The sequence below is a fragment of the Apodemus sylvaticus genome, chromosome X (assembly GCF_947179515.1).
Source record: "Apodemus sylvaticus chromosome X, mApoSyl1.1, whole genome shotgun sequence".
In the NCBI taxonomy this organism is placed as follows: Eukaryota; Metazoa; Chordata; class Mammalia; order Rodentia; family Muridae; genus Apodemus; species Apodemus sylvaticus.
Window position 1 is genome coordinate 144,717,850 of NC_067495.1, and position 23,088 is coordinate 144,740,937.

At 40.2% G+C, this 23,088-nt stretch overlaps 1 pseudogene; it reads left to right on the plus strand.

Moving 5' to 3' along the window:
- LOC127674723 (E3 ubiquitin-protein ligase RNF4-like) overlaps nucleotides 1-22,453 on the plus strand; it is a 61,685-nt pseudogene extending 39,232 nt beyond the window's left edge.
- The last annotated feature ends 635 nt before the right edge of the window (nucleotides 22,454-23,088 follow it).

Genomic DNA, 23,088 nt, shown 5'->3' on the forward strand with positions numbered 1-23,088 from the left:
GCCCAAGGTGGGATCCAGCTCAAGGGGAGGTCCCAAGGCCTGATGCTATTACTGAGACTACGGAGTGCTCACAAAATGGGACCTAGCATGACTGTACTCTGAAAGACTCAACAAGCAGCTGAAAGAGTCAGATGCAGATATTTGTACCCAACCAATGGACAGAAGCAGCTGAACCCTGCTGTTGAATTAGGGAAGGCTGAATGAAGCTGAGGGCAACCCTATAGGAGGACCAGCAGTCTCAATTAACCTGGACCCTTGAGATCTATCAAACTTTGGACCACTAAACAGGCAGCTTACACCAGTTGATATGAGGCTCCCAACATACATACAGTAGAGGACTGCCTTGTCAATGTTCATTCAGAGATGATGCACCTAACCCTCAAGAGACTGGAGGCCCCAGGGAGTTTAGAGGTTAGGTATGGTGTGGGTTGGGGATATCCACATGGACACAGGGAGAGGGGAGGAGGTATGGAATGTGGAATAGTCGGAGGGTGGAGGGTGGACAGGGGTTAACAGGGTGGGGAATAAAATATGGAGTATAATGGAGGGACCCAAGGCTCCAGCTGCATAAGCAGCAGAGGATGGCCTTGCGGGACATCAAAGGGAGGAGAGGCCCTTGGTCCTGAGAAGGCTACCCCAGTGTAGAGGAATGCCAGGACAGGGAAGCAAGAATGGGTGGGTTGGTGAGCAGGGGGAGGGTAGATGGGATAGGGGGTTTTCAGAAGGGAAACCATGAAAGGGAACAACACTTGAAATGTAAAGGGATTGATCTAGTATTGGAGGGGAATATAAGGACAGAGAAAAAGGAGGGAGATGACTGGAGAATGGATGGAGAGAAGAAGGTTTATGGGACATATGGAGAGGGGGGATCCGGGAAAGGAGAAATCATTTGGAATGTAAACAAAGAATATAGAAAATAAAAAAATATTAAAAAAAAAAAGAACAAAGAGTTACAAGAGACTGGCCTCCATCTTGGTTCTCAGACACCAGAGAGATCAGACAGACTGAGGTATGCAAATACAACCCAAGACCAACATCGAGGGGGTCTGAGCCCCACGGGCGTTGGCCTGCACTCAGGCCCTGGGCTGGTCAGGGGGCCACCTGTGTGCAAACCCGGCCAGGAGGTTGTTTGCCTGGGCTGGCTTGCACGTATGCTGCCGCCTCTGCCATTTTGCCTACAGGAAGCCAGAGAGTCCTAGCAGGCAAAACAGGCTAACAGGCTAGTCCGAGGCTGACATAGCTGGGGTCTAAGACGGTCAGGCCCTGGACTGCCCCCAGGCCCTGGGCTCCTCGGTGGGCCATCTGTGTGCCGATCTGGCCAGGAGGTCGTTAGCCTAGCAGACTCTCCCAGCACTCTCAGGGAGCGCGTGCATGCCGCCATCCTGGCCACCTGACAGACCCAACTAACACTCACAGCTGAGGGGAACTTTGCTCAGACATTGGCCTGCAGGCTTTTGCCTAGACTCAGGGCCTGAGTAGCAAGGCTAGCCTTATGTGCACCAACCCGGTTGGGAGTTCTGCTGGCCAGCAGAGTGATCAGCACACAGAAAAGTTCCCTGCAGCATACAGCCTCAGCACTCCCTGAAGGAGCAAACAGGCACCATATGGTTCACAGACACAATCTGGGGCAAGGCACACTAGGGCTTCAAGGGCACCCAAGAGGAAGACAGCACATCAGCAATCTGCAACAGGGGAAACCCTGCCATCCAGTGTTGCAGAAATAGCCCTAGAGCCCCTCAGGAAACTGAAACACCAGCCAGACACAAGACCAATTAGCTCCAGAGAACAAGATGGGAAAGGGCAAACACAGGAACGCTACTAGCAGAAATCTAGACAATATGGTAGCATCTGAACCAAACTCTCCAACATCAGCAAGTCCTGGTTATGCCAACACACCAGAGAAACAAGATTTGGATTTAAAATCACTGGTCATGACGCTGCTAGAAGAACACACAAAAAAACATAAATGAATTTCTTAAAGAAATACAGGGGAACATGAATAAGCTAGAATCCCGTATAATGGAAACACAAAAATCACTTGAAGAAATGCAGGAGAATAAGGCCCAAGAGATAGAAGCCAATAAAGAAGAAAGGCAAAAAAAAAAAAAAAAAAAAAAAAAAAAAAAAAAAAAAAAAAAAAAAAAAAACCAAACTTAAAGAAATGCAGGAGAACTTGCGTCAACAGGCAGAAGTCATGAAAGAGGAAACACAAAAATCTCTTAAAGAATTACAGGAAAACACAAACAAATGATGGAACTGAGCAAAACCATCCTGGATCTCAAATCAGAAGTAGAAACAACTAAGAAATCACAAAGGGAGACAACTTTGGAGATAGAAAACCTTGAGAAGAAATCAGGGGCCATAGATGCAAATATCAACAACAGAATACAAGAGATGGAAGAAAGAATCTCAGATGCTGAAGATACCATAAAAACCATTGACTCAACTGTCAAAGAAAATGCAAAATGCAAAAAGCTTGTATCCCAGAACATCCAGGAAATCCAGGATACAATGAGAAGACCAAACCTAAGGATTATAGGTATAGATGAGAGCGAAGATTTGCAACTGAAAAGGCCAGCAAATATCTTCAACAAAATTATGAAGGAAAAGTTTCCCAAATTAAAGGGAGAGATGCCTATAAATATACAAGAAGCCTACAGAACTCCAAACAGACTGGATCTGAGCAGAAATACTGCTCATCACATAATAATCAAAACCCCAAATGCACTAAACAAAGAAAGAATATTAAAGGCAGTAAGAGAAAAAGGCCAAGTAACACATAAAGGAAGACCTATCAGAATCACACCAGACTTCTCACCAGAGACCATGAAAGCTAGAAGATCCTGGGCAGATCTCTTGCAGACTCTAAGAGAACACAAATGTCAGCCAAGACTACTATACCCAGCAAAACTCTCCTTCACCATAGATGGAGAAACCAAGATATTCCATGACAAAACCAAATTTAAACAATATCTTTCCACAAACCCAGCTCTGCAACGAATAATAGGAGGAAAACTCCAATACAAGGAGGGAAACTACACCCTGGAAAAAGCAAGATAGTTACCTTCCTTCATCAAACCCAAAAGAAGATAACCACTCAAATATAAAAAGAACATCAAAAATGACAGGAAGTAATAATCACTATTCCTTAATATCTCTTAACATCAATGGTCTCAATTCCCCAATAAAAAGACACAGACTAACAGACTGGATAAGGAAACAGGACCCTACAATTTGCTGCATACAGGAGACACACCTCAGGGTCAAAGATAAAAACTACCTTAGAGTAAAAGGCTGGAAGACAATCTTACAAGCCAATGGTCACAGGAAACGAGCAGGAGAGGCCATTCTAATATCAGCTAAAATTGACTTTCAAACTAAAGTCATCAAAAGAGACACAGAAGGACACTTCTTGCTGGTCAAAGGAAAAATCCACCAAGAAGAACTTTCAATTCTGAACATCTATGTGCCAAATGCAAAGGCACCCGCATTCGTAAAAGAAACTTTACTAAAGCTCAAAGCACACATTGCACCTAACACAATAATTGTGGGGGACTTCAAAATTCCACTCTCCTCAATGGACAGATCGGGAAAACAGAAACTAAACAGGGACACAGTAAAACTAATTGAAGCTTTGGACCATTTGGATTTGACTGATATTTATAGAACATTTCACCCTAAAGCAAAATAATATACCTTTTTCTCAGCACTTCATGGTACCTCCTCCAAAATCGACCATATAATTGGACACAAAGCAGACCTCAACAAATATAAGACGATCGAATTAATCCCATGCCTCCTATCAGATCACTATGGTGTAAGAGTGCTTTTCAATAGCAACGAAAACAACAGAAAGCCCACATACACATGGAGGCTGAACAATACTCTACTCAATGCCACCTTGGCCAAAGAAGAAATAAAGAAAGAAATCAGAGACCTTTTAGAATTTAATGAAAATGACGGTACAACATACCCAAATCTTTGGGCCACAATGAAAGCAGTGCTAAGAGGAAAACTCATAGCTCTGAGTGCCTCCAAAAAGAAAATGGCGAGAGCATACACTAGCAGCTTAACGACACACCTGAAAGTCCTGGAAAAAAAGAAGCCAATTCACCCAGGAGGAGTAGAAGACAGGAAATCATCAAACTCAGGGCTGAAATCAGTCAAATAGAAACAAAGAGAACTGTACGAAGAATCAACAAATCCAGGAGCTGGTTCTTTGAGAAAATCAACAAGATAGATAAACCCTTAGCCAAACTGACCAAAGGGCACAGAGAAAGTACCCAAATTAACAAACTTAGAAATGAAAAGGGGGATATAACAACAGAAACTGAGGAAATCCAAAAAAATCATCAGATCCTACTACAAGAGCCTGTACTCAACACAACTGGAGAATCTGGAGGAGATGGACAATTTCCTTGACAGATACCAAATACCAAAATTAAATCAGGACCAAATAGATCATCTAAACAGTCCCATAATGCCTAAAGAAATAGAAGGAGTCATAGAAAGTCTTCCAACCAAAAAAAGCACAGGACCAGATGGTTTCAATGCAGAATTCTATCAGACCTTCAAAGAAGACCTAACACCAATACTCTTCAAACTATTCCACAAAATAGAAATAGAAGGAACACTACCCAATACCTTCTATGAAGCCACAGTTACGCTGATACCAAAACCACACAAAGATCCAACAAAGAAAGAGAACTTCAGACCAATTTCCCTTATGAACATCGATGCAAAAATACTCAATAAAATTCTTGCCAACCGAATCCAAGAACACATAAAAACGATCATCCACCATGATCAAGTAGTCTTTATCCCAGGGATGCAGGGTTGGTTCAATATACAGAAATCCATCAATGCAATCTACTACATAAACAAACTCAAAGAAAAAAACCACATGTTCATTTCATTGGATGCTGAAAAAGCATTTGACAAAATTCAGCATCCTTTCATGCTAAAAGTCTGGGAAAGAACAGGAATTCAAGGCCCATACCTAAACACAGTAAAAGCAATATACAGCAAACCAGTAGCCAGCATCAAACTAAATGGAGAGAAACTTGAAGCAATCCCACTAAAATCAGGGACTAGACAGGGTTGCCCCCTTTCTCCTTATCTTTTCAATATTGTACTTGAGGTACAAGCTCGGGCAATTCGACAACATAAGGAGGTCAAAGGGATACAAATTGGAAAGGAAGAAGTCAAACTATCATTATTTGCAGATGACATGATAGTCTACCTAAGGGACCCAAAAAACTCCACTAGAGAACTCCTACAGCTGATAAACAACTTCAGCAAAGTGGCTGGTTATAAAATCAACTCAAGCAAATCAGTGGCCTTCCTATACTCAAAGGATAAGCAGGCTGAGAAAGAAATTAGGGAAATGACCCCCTTCACAATAGCCACAAACAGTATAAAGTATCTTGGGGTGACTCTTACCAAACATGTGAAAGATCTGTATGACAAGAACTTCAAGACTCTGAAGAAGGAAATAGATGAAGACCTCAAAAAATGGGAAAACCTCCCATGCTCATGGATCAGCAGGATCAATATAGTTAAAATGGCCATTTTGCCCAAAGCAATATACAGATTCAATGCAATACCCGTCAAAATCCCAACTCAATTCTTCACAGAGTTAGAACGAGCAATTCTCAAATTCATCTGGAATAACAAAAAACCCAGGATAGCTAAAACTATTCTCAGCAACAAAAGAAAATCTGGAGGAATCAGTATCCGTGACCTCAAGCAATACTACAGAGCAATAGTGTTAAAAACTGCATGGTATTGGTACATTGACAGGCAGGCAGATCAATGGAACAGGATTAAAGATCCAGAAATGAACCCACACACCTATGGCCACTTGATCCTCGACAAAGGGGCTGAAAACATCCAATGGAAAAAAGATAGCCTTTTCAACAAATGGTGCTGGTTCAACTGGAGGTCAGCATGCATAAAAATGCGAATTGATCCATCCTTGTCTCCTTGTATTAAGCTCAAATCCAAATGGATCAAGGACCTCCACATAAATCCAGACACTCTGAAGCTAATAGAAAAGAAACTGGGGAAGAACCTTGGGGACATTGGTACAGGGAAAAAGTTTCTGAACAGAACACCAATAGCGTATGCTCTAAGATCATGAATTGACAAATGGGACCTCATAAAATTACAAAGTCTCTGTAAGGCAAAGGACACCATCAAAAGGACAAATTGGCAACCAACAAATTGGGAAAAGATTTTCACCAATCCTACATCAGATAGTGCGCTAATATCCAATATATATAAAGAACTCAAGAAGCTAGACTCCAGAAAACCAAACAACCCTATTAAAAAATGGGGTACAGAGTTAAACAAAGAATTCTCACCTGAAGAACTTCGGATGGCAGAGAAGCATCTTAAAAAATGCTCAACTTCATTAGTCATTAGGGAAATGCAAATCAAAACAACCCTGAGATTTCATCTTACACCAGTCAGAATGGCTAAGATTAAAAATTCAGGAGACAGCGGGTGTTGGAGAGGGTATGGAGAAAGAGGAACACTCCTCCACTGCTGCTGGGGTTGCAAATTGGTACAACCATTCTGGAAATCAGTCTGGCGGTTCCTCAGAAAACTGGGCACCTCACTTCCAGAAGATCCTGCTATACCACTCCTGGGCATATACCCAGAGGATTCCCCACCATGTAATAAGGATACATGCTCTACTATGTTCATAGCAGCCCTATTTATAATTGCCAGATGCTAGAAAGAACCCAGGTATCCCTCAACAGAAGAGTGGATGCAAAAAATGTGGTATATCTACACAATGGAGTACTATTCAGCCATTAGAAACAATGAATTCATGAAATTCTTAGGCAAATAGATGGAGCTAGAGAACATCATACTAAGTGAGGTAACCCAGACTCAAAAGGTGAATCATGGTATGCACTCACTAATAAGTGGTTATTAACCTAGAAAACTGGAATACCCAAAACATAATCCACACATCAAATGAGATACAAGAAAAAAGGAGGAGTGGCCCCTTGTTCTGGAAAGACTCAGTGAAGCAGTATTTGGCAAAATCAGAACGGGGAAGTGTGAAGGGTTGGGTGGGAGGACAGGGGAAGAGAAGGGGGCTTACGGGACTTTCGGGGAGTGGGGGGATAGAAAAGGGGAAATCATTTGAAATGTAAATAAAAAATATATCGAATTAAAAAAAAAGCTAAACCAACCAAAAAAAGAAATGTAAATAAAGAAAATATCTAATAAAAAATGAGAAGTGTATAAAACTAATTAATTAAAACAAGGAGAAAAAATAATTCTGAATCCAGCGGGCCCCTGCAGGAGCATCCAGGTGTCTACTTTGGGATCTGAACAGCCTGGGCCACAGCACTTGGTCTCCAGGAAGTGCTGGAGAGCTGGTATGCACCCAGAGGCAGTCTTGGAGAGTGCACAGCTTGCTCTGGTGGCAGGGAGCTTAGGTTCCAGTCCTGAGGCCTCTGGCAGGAGCCCTCAGATCTCTCCACTTCAGGATTCAGATCAGCATGGGCAGCAACACCACACCTTCAGGTCCTGCAAGAGGCAAGAGGGGCTTCCCAGCGGCCAGCAGGGTGGTGAATCCAGCGGGCCCCTGCAGGAGCCACCAGGTGTCTGCTTTGGGATTTGAACAGCCTGGGCCACAGCACTTGGTCTCTAAGAACTGCAGGAGTCCTGGTGTGCACCCAGAGGCAGTCTGGGAGAGCACACAGCTTGCTCTGGTGGCACTGAGCTTAGGCTCCAGTCCTGAGGCCTCTGGCAGGAGCCCTCAGATCTCTTTGCTTCCGGATCCAGAACAGCCTGGGTGGCAACAACACATCTCCAGGTCCTGCAAGAGGCAAGAGGGGCATCCAGGAGGCCAGCTGGGAGGAATCAGTGTGCTCTGGTGAGTCCAGCAGGCCCCAGCGGGAGCCTTCAGGTGGCTGCTTCAGGATCTGAACAGCCTGGGCAACAGCACCCTGTCTCCAGGCAGTGCAGGTGGTAAGCGGTGCACCAGAGGCCACCTGGGAAGGGGCAGCATGCACTGGTGAGTCCAGCATTGACAAGACCAACTAACACCAGTGAGATCTAGATGGCAAAAGGCAAATGCAGGAAAGTCACTAACAGAAATCAAGGCAATATGGCAACTTCTGAACCCAATTCTCCTTTACCAGCATGTCCTGGATACACCATCACACCAGTAAAACAAGATTTGGATTTAAAATCACTGGTCATGATGCTGGTACAGGAACACATGAAGGACATACTTAAAGAAATTCAGGAGAAAATGGATCAAAAGTTAGAAGCCCTTGCAAGGGAAACACAAAAATCATTGAAAGAAATGCAGGAGAATACAAAAGCCAGTAAGGAGGAAATGCCAAAAACACTTAAAGAAATACAGGAGAACTTTGGTCAACAGGCTGAGGTCATGAAAGACGAAACACAAAAATCTCTTAAAGAATTACAGGAAAGCACAAACAAGCAAGTGAAAGAGCTAAGCAAAACCATCCAGGATCTAAAATCAGAAGTAGAAACAACTAAGAAAACTCAAAGGGAGACAACTTTGGAGATAGAAAGCCTTGGGAAGAAATCAGGAGACATAGATGCAAATATCAACAACAGAATACAAGAGATAGAAGAAAGAATCTCAGATGCTGAAGATACCATAGAAACCATGGACTCAACAGTTAAAGAAAATGCAAAATGCAAAAAGCTTGTAACCCAAAACATCCAGGAAATCCAGGACACAATGAGAAGACCAAACCTAAGGATTATAGGCATAGATGAGAGTGAAGATTTACAACTTAAAGGGCCAACAAATATCTTCAATAAAATTATGGAAGAAAACTTCCTTAACCTAAAGAGAGAGATGCCCATGAATATACAAGAAGCCTACAGAACTCCAAACACACTGGACCTGAGCAGAAATACCACTCATCACATAATAATCAAAACACCAAATGTTCTAAACAAAGAAAGAATATTAAAGGCAATAAGAGAAAAAGGCCAAGTAACATACAAAGGAAGACCTATCAGAATCACAGCAGACTTTTCACCTGAGACTATGAAGGCTAGAAGGTCCAGGGCAGATCTCATGCAGACTCTAAGAGACCACAAATGCCAGCCAAAACTACTATATCCAGCAAAACTCTCAATCACCATAGATGGAGAAACTAAGATATTCCATGAAAAAACCAAGTTTACCCAATATCTATCCACAAACCCAGCCCTACAAAGGATAATAGGAGGAAAACACCAATACAAGGAGGGAAACTTCACCCTGGAAAAAGCAAGATAGTAACCTTTCATCAAACCCAAAAGAAGTTAACCAATCAAATTTAAAAAATAACGTCAAAAATTACAGGAAGTAACAATCACTATTCCTTAATATCTCTTAACATCAATGGACTCAATGCCCCAATAAAAAGACATAGACTAACCGACTGGATACGTAAACAGGACCCCACATTTTGCTGCTTACAGGAAACACACCTCAGGGTCAAAGACAAACACTACCTTAGAGTAAAAGGCTAGAAGACAATTTTACAAGCAAATAGTCTCAGGAAACAAGCTGGAGTAGCCATTTTAATATAAGATAAAATTGACTTTCAACCCAAAGTCATCAAAAGACACTCTGAGGGATACTTCTTGCTGGTCAAAAAAAAAATAATAATAAAACAAGAAAAACTCTCAATCCTGAACATCTATGTTCCAGATGCAAGGGTACCCTCTTTCATAAAAGAAACTTTATTCAGGCTCAAAGCACACATTGCCCCTAACAATAATTGTGGGTGACTTCAACGCTGCACTTTCCTCAATGGACCAATCAGGAAAACAGAAACTAAACAGGGACACAATGAAACTAATTGAAGCTTTGGACCAATTAGATTTAACAGATATATATAGAACATTCTATCCTAAATCAAAAGAATATACCTTTTTCTCAGCACCTCATGGTACCTTCTCCAAAATCGACCATATAATTGGTCACAAGACAGACCTCAACAAATATAAGAAGATCGAACTAATCCCATGCCTCCTATCAGATCACTATGGAGTAAAAGTTGTCTTCAATAGCAACAAAAACAACAGAAAACCCACATACACGTGGAAACTGAACAATATTCTACTCAATGATACCTTGGTCAAGGAAGAAATAAAGAAAGAAATTAAAGACTTCTTAGAACACAATGAAAATGAAGACACAACATACCCAAATCTATGGGACACAATGAAAGCAGTGCTAAGAGGAAAACTCATAGCCCTGAGTGCCTCCAAAATGAAAATGGAGTGAGCATGCACTACCAGCTTAATGACACATCTGAATGCCCTGGAACAAAAAGAAGCTATTTCACCCAGGAGGAGTAGAAGGCAGGATATCAAACTCAGGGCCGAAATCAATCAAGTAGAAACAAAGAGAACCATACAAAGAATCAACAAAACCAGGAGCTGGTTCTTTGAAAAAATCAACAAGATAGATAAACCCTTAGCCAGACTGACCAAAGGGCACAGAGAAAGTATCCAAATTAACAAACTTAGAAATGACAAGGGACATATAACAACATGAGGAAATTCAAAAAATCATTAGATCCTACTACAAAAGCCTGTACTCAACACAACTGGAGAATCTCGAGGAAACGGACAGTTTCCTAGACAGATATTCGACACCAAAACTAAATCAGGATCAAATCAACTAAACAGTCCCATAACACCTGAAGAAATAAAAAGTGTCATAGAAAGTCTCCCAACCAAAAAAAGCACGGGACCAGATGGCTTCAGTGCAGAGTTCGATCAGACCTTCATAGAAGACCTAACACCATACTCTTCAAACTATTCCACAAAATAGAAACAGAAGGAACTCTACCCAACTCCTTCTATGAAGCCACAATTACGCTGATACCAAAACCACACAAAGATCCAACAAAGAAAGAGAACTTAAGGCCAATTTCTCTTATGAATATTGATGCAAAAATACTTAATAAAATTCTTGCCAACCGAATCCAAGAACACATCAAAACGATCATCCACCATGATCAAATAGGCTTCATCCCAGGGATGCAGGTATGGTTCAATATAAGGAAATCCATCAATGCTATCCACTACATAAACAAACTCAAAGAAGAAAAAACATATGATCATCTCATTAGATGCAGAAAAAGCATTTGACAAAATCCAGCATCCTTTCATGCTAAAAGTCTTGGAAAGAACAGGAATTCAAGGCCCATACCTAAACATCTTTAAAGCAATATACAGCAAACTGGTAGCCAACATCAAACTAAATGGAGAGAAACTTGAAGCAATCCCACTAAAATCAGGGACTAGACAAGGCTGTCCTCTCTCTCCATATCTTTTCAATATAGTACTTGAAGTTCTAGCTAGAGCAATTAGACAACATAAGGAGGTCAAGGGGATACAAATTGGAAAGGAAGAAGTCAAATTATCACTATTTGCAGATGATGTGATAGTCTACTTAAGTGACCCGAAAACCTCCACCAGAGAACTCCTACAGCTGATAAACAACTTCAGCAAAGTGGCTGGTTATAAAATCAACTCAAGCAAATCAGTGCCTTCCTATACTCAAAGGATAAGCAGGCTGAGAAAGAAGTTAGGGAAATGACACCCTTCAAAATAGCCACAAACAATATAAAGTATCTTGGTGTGACTCTAACCAAACAAGTGAAAGATCTATATGACAAGAACTTCAGGTCTCTGAAGAAGGAAATCGAAGAAGATCTCAGAAAATGGAAAAATCTGCCATGCTCGTGTATTGGCAGGATTAATATAGTTAAAATTACCATAGCGATCTACAGATTCAATGCAATCCCCATCAAAAGCCCAACTCAGTTCTTCACAGAGTTAGAAAAAGCAATCCTCAAGTTCATCTCGAATAACAAGAAACACAGGATAGCTAAAACTATTCTCAACAACAAAAGAAATCCTGGGGGAATCAGTATCCCTGACTTCAAGCAATACTACAGAGCAATAGTGTTAAAAACTGCATGGTATTGGCACAGTGACAGACAAGTGGACCAATGGAATAGAATTGAAGATCCAGAAATGAACCCACACACCTATGGTCACTTGATCTTTGACAAAGGAGCCAAAAACATCCAGTGGAAAAAAGATAGCCTTATCAACAAATGGTGCTGGATCAATTGGAAGTCAGCATACAGAAGAATGCAAATTGATCCATTCTTATCTCCATGTACTAAACTTCACTCCAAGTGGATCAAGGACCTCCATGTAAAACCAGACACACTGAAACTAATAGAAAAGAAACTGGGGAAGACCCTTGAGGACATGGGCACAGGGGAAAAGTTCCTGAACAGATCACCAATAGCTTATGCTTTAAGATCAAGAATTGACAAATGGGACCTCATAAAATTACAAAGTTTCTGTAAGGCAAAGGACACTGTTAAAAGGACAAAATGGCAACCATCAAATTGGGAAAGGGTATTCACCAACCCCATATCTGATAGAGGGCTAATATCCAATATATACAAAGAACTCAAGAAGTTAGACTCCAGGGAACCAAATACCCCTATTAAAAATGGGGTACAGATCTTAACAAAGAATTTTCACCTGAAGAAATTCGGATGGCCGAGAGGCACCTTAAGAAGTGCTCAACATCATTAGTCATTAGCGAAATGCAGATCAAAACATCCCTGAGATTTCACCTTATACAAGTTAGAATGGCTAAGATCAAAAACTCAGGAGACAGCAGGTGTTGGCGAGGATGTGGAGAAAGAGGAACACTCCTCCACTGCTGGTGGGGCAGTAAGATGGTACAACCACTGTGAAAATCAGTCTGGAGGTTCCTCAGAAACCTGGACATGAGACTTCCAGAGGACCCTGCTATACCTCTCCTGGGCATATACCCAAAGGATTCCCCGGCATGCAATAAAGACACATGCTCCATTATGTTCATAGCAGCCTTATTTGTAATAGCCAGAAGCTGGAAAGAACCCAGATGCCCCTCAAAGGAGGAATGGATACAGAAAATGTGGTATATTTACACAATGGAATACTACTCAGCAATTAGAAACAATGAATTCACAAAATTTTTCGGCAAATGGTTTGATCTGGAAAATATCATCCTAAGTGAGGTAATACAATCACAAAAGAATACACATGGAATGCAATCTCTGATAAGTGGATATTAATTAGCCCAGAAGCCCTGAATACCCAAGGCACAAATTGCATAACAAATGACTCCCATGAAGAAGTATGGAGAGGGTCCTGATCCTGGAAAGGATTGATCTAGCATGGGAAGGGATTATAAGGACAGAGAAAAAGGAGGGAGGTGATTGGAGAAGGGATGGAGAGAAGAAGGTTTATGGGACATATGGAGAGGGGGGATCCGGGAAAGGAGAAATCATTTGGAATGTAAACAAAGAATATAGAAAATAAAAATATTAAAAAAAATAATTCTGATTTACCTCACTGGGTATTGGTACAGTTGTTGCTTTGGTCTTTCATGGCTTCCTTCTCTGGGGTGAGTAGATATGTGCATTGTTTCTCCAGGAAAAGTCTATCATACAAATGATAAAAGGGCATCAACCAATGATGTTATTCAGCTATGAATGTTACAAACTACAGGACAAACCTACTAGACAAGATGTTCCCACTTGTGCAACAGTGGCATGATTATTATGGAGATATTGAACCACTGGTTTCTGTAAACTTGGTCAAAAAAAAAATAACAATGGCAAAGGAAGTCCTAGACCATAGGAGAGAACTTAATGCTAGTGTTAATCAAATTAGTATAGCATCAAACTCCCTTTGAAATATTTATGTTTATATGCATAGATAAATTAGATAGTGACCCTTAATCAGAGAAGCCCCTTTTGCCAGTGGATGGAGAGATATGCAGAATGCTGATTTCACAAGACAATAAGAATAAGTAATGGATACGGGCTTAGCCTTAAATAAGACATATATGTAATCCTTGTATGGCACAAGGAACATTTCTGAAGAAGGAAAAATATAAAAATTAGATAAGGAGAAGGGCTTATCATGTTCTGGATAGGGCACAACTGTAATGAATTCACAGCAGGTGAAGACATCTGCACTGGGTCAAGAATGAGCATGTCAACAGTGATGCATACATGAAGAAAAATACAAAAGGACCCTATACCTTTCTGCTAAACTACTTGGTACAGATGGATTCAAGGAAAGGGTGAGTTGTTGTCTTCAGCCAAGTACCCACTGATTGCTCCATCAAGCTCCAATATGCAGTCCCAATTCAATTGTTACCAAGAAGAGCCTGTTAAACTAAATGGGACACAAAACAACCCAAAAGTATAAATTTAGGAAGGGGAACCATAATAAGGATAAAGAAGATAGCAGAGAGATGGGGAGAGGGTAGATAAATAGTAACCGCAATTTTTTGTATTCATGTATAAAATTGTCAAAAAAAATAATTTAAAAGTTACTGTTACCTGGTATAGAAAAGATTCTATTGTTTAGGGTTTGGAGCTGATGCTGTTGGAATACCTAGAGTAGATTGCTCATCTGTGCTAGACCTATCTCAAAATTATGTTAAAATCAGCATAAAATAAGTCTAGTAATGAATGGAATAAATAATATAAAAGTGCTCAATTCTAAGAAAGACATGTGTTCCATCCCTGTATGGCACAAGGAACATTTCAGAAGTACAAAGAATATAAAGTCAAATGATAGGGAGTTGAGCTTCCTCCTCGCTTTTTCTCATATTTCTTCAAAAATGAGTAAGTTTTAAGATACTGCTAAGTTTGCATCTATTGGCTTATATTTTAGCATTTAATGTCTGTACTTAGCTCTCCATTATTCACATAGACATCAAATTCAAATGCCTACATGAGGCATTCAGCCACTAAGTTAAAGGAAAAAGACATTGAGAATCATTTGCTATTGAAAAATATTCCTGTTTGCAAATACTTTACCAACTGAACCATCCCCAGTCCCTAACTGTGAGAGTGTGTGCTGTCTCTGATGCTTTTGCCTATTGTTGGGACCCTTTTCCTCCTACTGCATTTCCTTGTCCAGTCTTAATATAATGGTTTGTGCCTAATCTTATTGTTACTTCTTATGCCATGCTTGGTTGAGATCCCTGGGAGGCCCACTTTTTTTCTGAAGAGAAACAGAAAAGGAGTGAATCTGTGGAAGAGGGGAGAAGAGGACAGGGGGGAATGGAGGAAGGAGAAACTGTGGTTGAGATGTAATGTTTATGAGAAAAATAAATAAAAAAGAAAGAAAAATATTTCAGCCAACTGAAGTACAAAATTCAAGACTATTTTTACACTTATGGAAACCTAAAATGATAGATATTTTAGCCTACAAAGTAAATTTGGTAGCCAAAATATCAAGGTGATGGGGAGGGGACAAGAAATATTGCATATTAGATATAAGACTATGACTCTATTAGCAATGATACCACAGGATTTACCCTTATTTCTTGTCAAATTTCTGTGTCAATGTGAGGGTTAGAGACTTATATGCATAAAATTTTCAGTTTTAATTTTAAAGTCAGGCTGGCCAAATTCTGAAAGCATACATCTATTGCATGGTTGAAAGACAACACATTTTCCATGCTCAAATAGTAAAGGTTGAACAGGAATGAAGGCCAATCACAAGAAGAATACACACACACACACACACACACACACATATATATATATGTATATATGTATACATATATATATGTATATATACATATATATGTATACATATATACATATATATATATATATTATTTCCCCAAAGAATTCTAGTAGAGAAATATTGGCCCCATATTCAGAGAAAGAATCTGGGTGCAAGCTACCAAGCAGAATATGAATATGTGGATTCTGAGAGAATGTGAATGTGAAAGCACAGCATGAAACAAAGTCAATCGGAGTAAGGGAATTAAAGGAAGGGGGCTACTGACCCTTCACAGCTTCCCCTAAATCACAGAAAGGATTGAACAGTTAGTTAAGAACCACATCATTTAAAATTGTGGCCCTCCGTGGTAAAAAGAAGCAAGCACAGTATCTAGCATGTAGGCTCTGATATACAGCACTTGGAGAGCCTAGAGACAATGCTCCAGACACCACAGCACTGCATATATTATATGGGGAAGTTTCCATTCCAAGGTCCTGGATAGAAAAACATCATTATAAAGACCTTAGAGAAACACTTTTCACTCCCTAAAGACAAACTAAGAAGAGAGATCAATATAAAAAGTGATTTATTGTTAGGCATAATGGCATATGCCTGTAATCCTAACACTCAAGGGTCTGCCCCAGAATGACTGCACATTTCCGGTAAACCTGGGCTTACACAGAAAGGCCCCGTCTTAACAACAAACATAAAAATAACAACACTTTCACTGCTTTACTGATAAGGGTACCCTGAATTCCTTAGCATCTCACTCATAGATTACAAAACAAATATCTTTAAACAGAGAGAGGGGGGAAGGAAGGAGAGAGGGAGGGAGGGAGGGAGGGAGGGAGGGAGGGAGGGAGGGAGGGAGGGATGGAAGGAGGGAGGGAGGGAAGGAGGGAGGGAAGGAGGGAGGGAAGGAGAGAAATAGAATGCTTCCCTCTCTTCAACCCAAACAAGTTGATAGGAGTGTACCAAAAAGATCTCGTAGATAGACACCACATGATCCTGACCTGAAAATAGAAATTATTCTGGTCAGCAATGATGGCCACTTGACACTCTTTGGGCCTCTAATAAAAGCTAAGGCCTAGGAACTGCTAAGAACTGATAGAGGAGTTAGGAAAATGGAATGATACCAGCCCTGAGCACTAGTCAGCAGGAAGTATCAACAGCAGTACTACTACCCAGATTAAGCCTGCTTAGGTAATACACAACTTCTATGGCTTTGATATCAGGGCTGATGGAGAACAACTGCTATGCTAACCACCATAGTCCAGCTGTTCCCAAACTGTGGGTCACAATCCCCCAGGAGGACAAGCAGCACTTCCACAGGGATCAGGGATCAGATATTTACATTATGGTTCATAACAGTAACAAAATTACAATTATAAAGTATCAACAAAATAATTTTATGGTTGAGGGTCATTACAACATGAGGAATTGTATTAAAAGATCACAGGATTAGGAAGGTTGAGAGCCTCTGTCAGAGTCACTAAATGATTTCTCAGCTTTGGGTGTTTCTTTTTGTCATAATTTCCTTTGGTTACCATGTATGCTAAGGACTACAGATTACATTCAACACTCCAGGGATGCATTCCTAAACAATTTAATTAAAATTCAAGACACAGTTCCTCAGTTACACAGCAACATTTATCCTATTCAAAAGTTGCATGTGGTTAATGACTTGCTGGGTACTACAGACACAGCACATTTTTTTCACTGCCAACATTTCTGTCAAACAGTGAATCCCCAGAATTTCGGCTCTAATACTTCCTAATATTGTGTTTGGAGGCAAGTTATTTTAGCTCCATGATCATGTCTCCTTATCTGTGAAGGAAAATGCTAAGAGAATGTACTTCACAGATAAGGCTGAGTGGTATCATGTGGAGAGCATGCTCTACAGAGTACCTGGCACATGGTGAAAGTGATAGTCATCTCTCCAAAGAAACAAAAGTCCTTGGACAGGCATAGCCAGCATGCTGCCTCACTGGCAAACTCCCCACAGTTTTGCCTGGAGAAATACTTGGCCAATAACTATGGCTCACCCTGCTAGTCAAATGGTTGAGTAAAAAATGCAGTTGCCCTGTTTTACATCAAGCACAAGGAAAGATGAATGCCTTCAATTCTTTCCCTCCCAGAGAAAGAAACCTGGAGTCTGCTGGTAAACGTTGATAAGCGCCAGATTATTTTAATTTCATAAGGATGAGCTTTGAGAACACGAGCAAGGCAGAAAACCAGCCAGGTTTAAGATAAGTTTGGGGATTTTAAAGTCACAGATAAATTACCTCAGATAAAAACTGACCAAGGGAAGAGGTGACCTCATGGGATTGATGAGATGGGAAGCATTTGTATTCAGACAATGACATTTTCTCAAATGTTTTTAATTAGCACAATCCCAGTCACATTTGCAAGAGAAAGCCTGAAGCAGACATTTGAGCTGACATGAATTATTATTGGCAGTCCTAGCAGCATCGACTGGGTCTGGAGTTTATCACCTGTGGTTGACCACATTATTTTATATCAGGTCCGATCTTCTTCCATCCTCTTTCCCATCTGACTGGCATTCTAACTAGCTCTCACCCATGAGCTGGCCCTGCACATGAGATCACAGCACTTCCTGACCATTTGACCCTCATTTTCAACCATGGTCCAAGTACTCTTTCTGTTCTCTCTCGAAGCTTAATTTCCTTTCTTCAACCTGCTCCAAGAAGCTTTTGGCCTTCATTTCTCCACTGAGACTATCTGAGGTAAGCATTGCCAAGTGCAGTGAAATTTTCTGATTTTCTTTTTTTTCTTTTCTTCAGCTCTTCATCAGTTTTTAGCACAGTTGTTGACACCTTCCTCAAAATTTACTTTTTGTTCTTGAGACTGCCTCAGCTCTAGCTCCTGATTTTCTGCTCACTCCCTGGGCCTCTCTATTTTCATCAACATTCTTAACATATTAGCCAGCAAACACATTAGTTAGCTCGACATGCTACTCTTCTGCCTGAAGACTGCAAAAATACTTTTTTCTGTGTTTATCATGAAAGACTGTTTCCTAACTTAGGCCAGTAGGACCTGTGATCTGACCATAATTCCCTCAGATGACTGTGTACCATGCAAATGCAATTCAACTGCCTTCCCTGTCTGCTGTTTTCTACCTCAGTTTTTTATCTGAGGTAATTTATCTGTGACTTTAAAATCCCCAAACTTATCTTAAACCTGGCTGGTTTTCTGCCTTGCTCATGTTTTCAAATCTCATCCTTTTCTGCTGCTTCTTTCTAAATGCATTCTCATCTCACAAACACGGCTCCCTTTATTGTCTACCTGGACTCATCCTTTTGATTCTCTTGACATGGTAGGTGATATCTTAGTTAAGACTACAAACCAAATGAATGCCCTTTCTTCTGAAAGAGAAAAATCTGACCTGATCTGGAAGTAAGCTTTTTATACCCTTTATCCAAATTGGTGTTGATGTCCATATATTTTGCTGCTAAAATATATACGTTTGACTAGCATACATCATCTCAATCGTTGTTGAGAATGCTACATAATATAAAATAGAATCTCTCTACCATTCTACAATAGTATGGAATTGTTACTCATAGCTAAATTGTGATAAGGTGTCACAGATTTGCATTATTCCTTAGTTCACATATGAGAAACTCAAGTTTCTGAAAAGAGAAATGAATCTTCCCAGAAGATATAACTTTGATGCAAATTCATAGCTCCAATTCCTTTCATCAATGCTATTCTACTTTTCTGTGTAAGATACTATGAAATCCTTCAGGAGAAAGTCTTTGGCAATGATTTTTCTCACATAAAAGCAGGCTGAAAGAGATCAACTCTTAATTATCAAACTCAATAGATAACCAAAAGTTGAATTAAATGGTTTACAGTTACAAAATATGTTTTGGGAAGAGGGTGGGCCATAAGGAATGATTAGAATTTAGAGAAAATATTCTACATTCTCCTAATTCTTATCTATAGCAGCAATAGAGAAATCAGAGCATTTTAAAATTAACTAATTGTATATACATGGGAATAAGGAGGTAAAATTTTCCACTCTTGGATGACAGAAAACTGACATCAGAAGTCAGTTTGGGAAAGCAATTTGAGAATTGTGTGGGTAAAGATGACTTTCCCTCAGTTACCATTTCAGTTGAATGTTTGTCTCTCCTTGTCTTATTCTACAGTTCTCCTGCTCTCAAAACTGTTCCCACTTTATCCTTATGAACCTCCTATGTCTAAGTATATTTGGCTTTGTCCAGCATCCAAGAAAGAAAATCACAACCAACATTGTCATCCATTGTCCAAGTTGGAGGCTTCCAAAACAGCTGTTGACCTTGGTTACATCCCCCTCCAAAGGTGGAATAGAAGTGCCTATTGCTAAAGACACCACTATGCTTTAGGTATAGGAGTCAGAGGCCCCAGATCTTGATCTAACCTGAAAGCCTAAGGGCAAACATTCACTGTAGGAGAGAAGTCACTGTACAAGCTTCAAAAAGAGAGTTGCAACCAAGAGCTGTAGGCAGTTAGAATGCCTACACAACAAAAAACAACAAAGCATGATAGCCCTAACGATTCAGTAGCGGCATGCACATTTTGGCAGCAGCTCTCTAAGTGGACTCATTCAACCTGAGGAAAATCATGCCTGGTACTAGAAAGCTAGCCAACTACCCTGAGCTAGTAAAGTCACGGGTATCAGAGGATAACTTGTAACTACTGATGTACTAAACCAGTATAATCTCTAACTGCATTCAAAACATTTGTCATAATACCCACACATAAATGCAGTCTTCATACTTCATCAAGAAAAAATTTTACAACACATGGAGATCATTTCAGAATATTATAACCAGTCAAAATGTAGAATTGCAAGAGCACAGTTCTGAATGGACCCATCTACAAAATAACTCCTGTGCCTAATGCTCAGAAGAGCCCGAGCATCAGGGAGTGCCATTAATTGTGTCTCCTAGGAATGGCATCAGTGACACCTATTAAGTCTTGCCAACATGGCTATTTAAACATGAAGTTAACAAGGGCAACAACAATAGACATACCACAGTGGATGGGGAAAAGTCCATGAGGCCTCAATCCTATACAAAGTACAATAGACTTGTAAAGAATATTGGAAGTAGAAAAAATATTCTTCCCCAAGGAAAAGCACACCAAGTGATTATCTAAATACCAAAAGGTCATCTCTGAAATATATACATACAAGTAACTTATGCAGACTGAGCAAGTTGTACTTATATATTTAGAAATATGTATTTCATATATATATATGTGTGTGTGTGTGTGTGTGTGTGTGTGTGTGTGTGTAATTAAAAGAGGCCATGAGTTAAATGTAGGGCACATGGAACAGTTAGAAGGAGAAAATAAAAGGAATAAAGGAAAAACGGGAAGAAATGATTTAATTATAATCGCAAAAAATAAAGAAATGAAAAAATGTATTTAGTCTAAGAAAGCATGGGTATTACCTAGAAATGTGAGCTCTTACTCTATAAACAATCTCCCCAAGTAAAATGTTCAGTTTCAGAAGGTATGTCTATACATAATTCTGTGAAGCATGGTTTTTATACAAAGTACCTGATAAAATTAATCGGTTTTTGTTCTAAATTTTCTAGAGCTTTGGAGAAAAATAATACCACAATACTTAATGTGTCTCTACCATTAGTAGAACTAATCAGAGAATTTAAAAAATGACAGTTAAAACAGTCAAAGAAAATATCCAATAATTATTTGATTTTCTTGATCCAATTCATGAAATTTAAGAAACAGTTTGGATGTTAATAATACTAAAAACACATGCCCATGTGAATTTAATTAAATTTTCAACATTAAAATCAATATCTAAGTGGAGGGTTTTTCTTTCAAACTAGCAATACAAATAGAAAACAGCTAGATCTCAGTGGCACTATAAAACCATTAGTTTAATAAACGTAAGAAACCTGCTGAGCAGAAATGTACTTTGATCTGTGGTGCATATTCAGTTCATAAAGAAGTAAATGTCGGCTTAAGTGGGTCTCCTCAGCAGCTGCTGGAGTACGTATGTCCCTGCTCGAGCACATTGGCCAAGGCGTCTAGCTGATAACACCAGCTCCAAAATTTGGAAATACTGGACATCTAGTTGGCTCCAAATTGTAAACCACAGGATGAGTATTCAGTGGGCATGAGAGATTGAGAACATCCTACTAGACCAAAAACCTTGGATCATTTCCTTTTCTGTGGATTGAAGCCAGAAAGCACAGTGAGTACAAGAAATCCTCAAAGAAAACTGAGTGGTGGAACTGTAAATTCTAGACAAACCCAGAAGCAAACTCGGGAAACAACTTCAATCCTGAGATTTTCTTGAAAGCAGAACCCATAGAACTTGTGGAAACTGTTGGAGATGAAATTGTGGACCTCACCTGTGACTCTTTAGAGCCTGTGATTGTGGACCTGACTCATACTGACTCTGTTGCGATTGTTGAAGAAAGGAGAAGACCAAGGAGAAATGGAAGGAGGTTGCGCCAAGACCATGCTGACAGTTGTGTGGTGAGCAGTAATGATGAAGAACTGTCTAGGGACAAAGATGTATACATGACTACCCACACTCCTCAAAGTACCAAGGATGACAGAGCTACTGGACTCAAGCTCTCGGGTACCATCAGTTGTCCAATCTGCATGGATGGATACTCTGAGATTTGTGCAGAATGGGTGTCTCATTGTGTCTTTAGAATGTGGTCATGTCTTCTGTAGCTAGTGTCTCTGTGATTCCCTTAAGAATGCTAACACGTGCCCAACTTGTTGGAAAATCATCAACCCTAAGTGGTACCACCCCATTTATGTATGGAATGTTCAAAATTGCTCAGGATAGACCAATGGACAGACAGCAGGGCTGGCTTTTCTGCATGGTATCTACCTCCAGTTTCCTTAGCTCAAAAAGATTTTCAAAAATCAATGTCTGATGTAAACTGGTCTTCTGCTTTCCAACCCCTTAGATCCTTTTGTTATCTCCAGTTTGATACTAGGGAGCACTGTTCAGGGATCCTTCCAGATCAGATCAGCATCTCTGTGTCTCTGGGTGGTCGGAGCCCAGAACAGGAAAAACAGAGTTTAGCACACTGGAGCTGAGCATCATGGCTCTAGCCTGTTTATGGAGCTTACTTGCTGACTAAAAATTTTCCCTATGGAAAGTTTGCCCCAGCTCTTGTTGGTGTAGAACACTCCCAAGGCACCTGCCAGTTAGTAATTCTGCCTGCCAAACAGTGACCTGGCCAGACAGTCCAAATAGCCCAAGGATACCAGTACATAAACTGCCCATGAAAAGTCTAGCTGGTGGACTTTCAGTTTTCCTTCCCTTGAGAACAAAGGTGACCTATGATTCTGCCTGAAACTTATCATTGATGTGCACTGTTTTCTGAAAATCAAGTGACTCTGCAGGACAATCCTGTTCCCTAAGAATGAGAAAGTTCAATAAAGCCTGTTCTCCTGCTCTTCAGCAATCTGGAA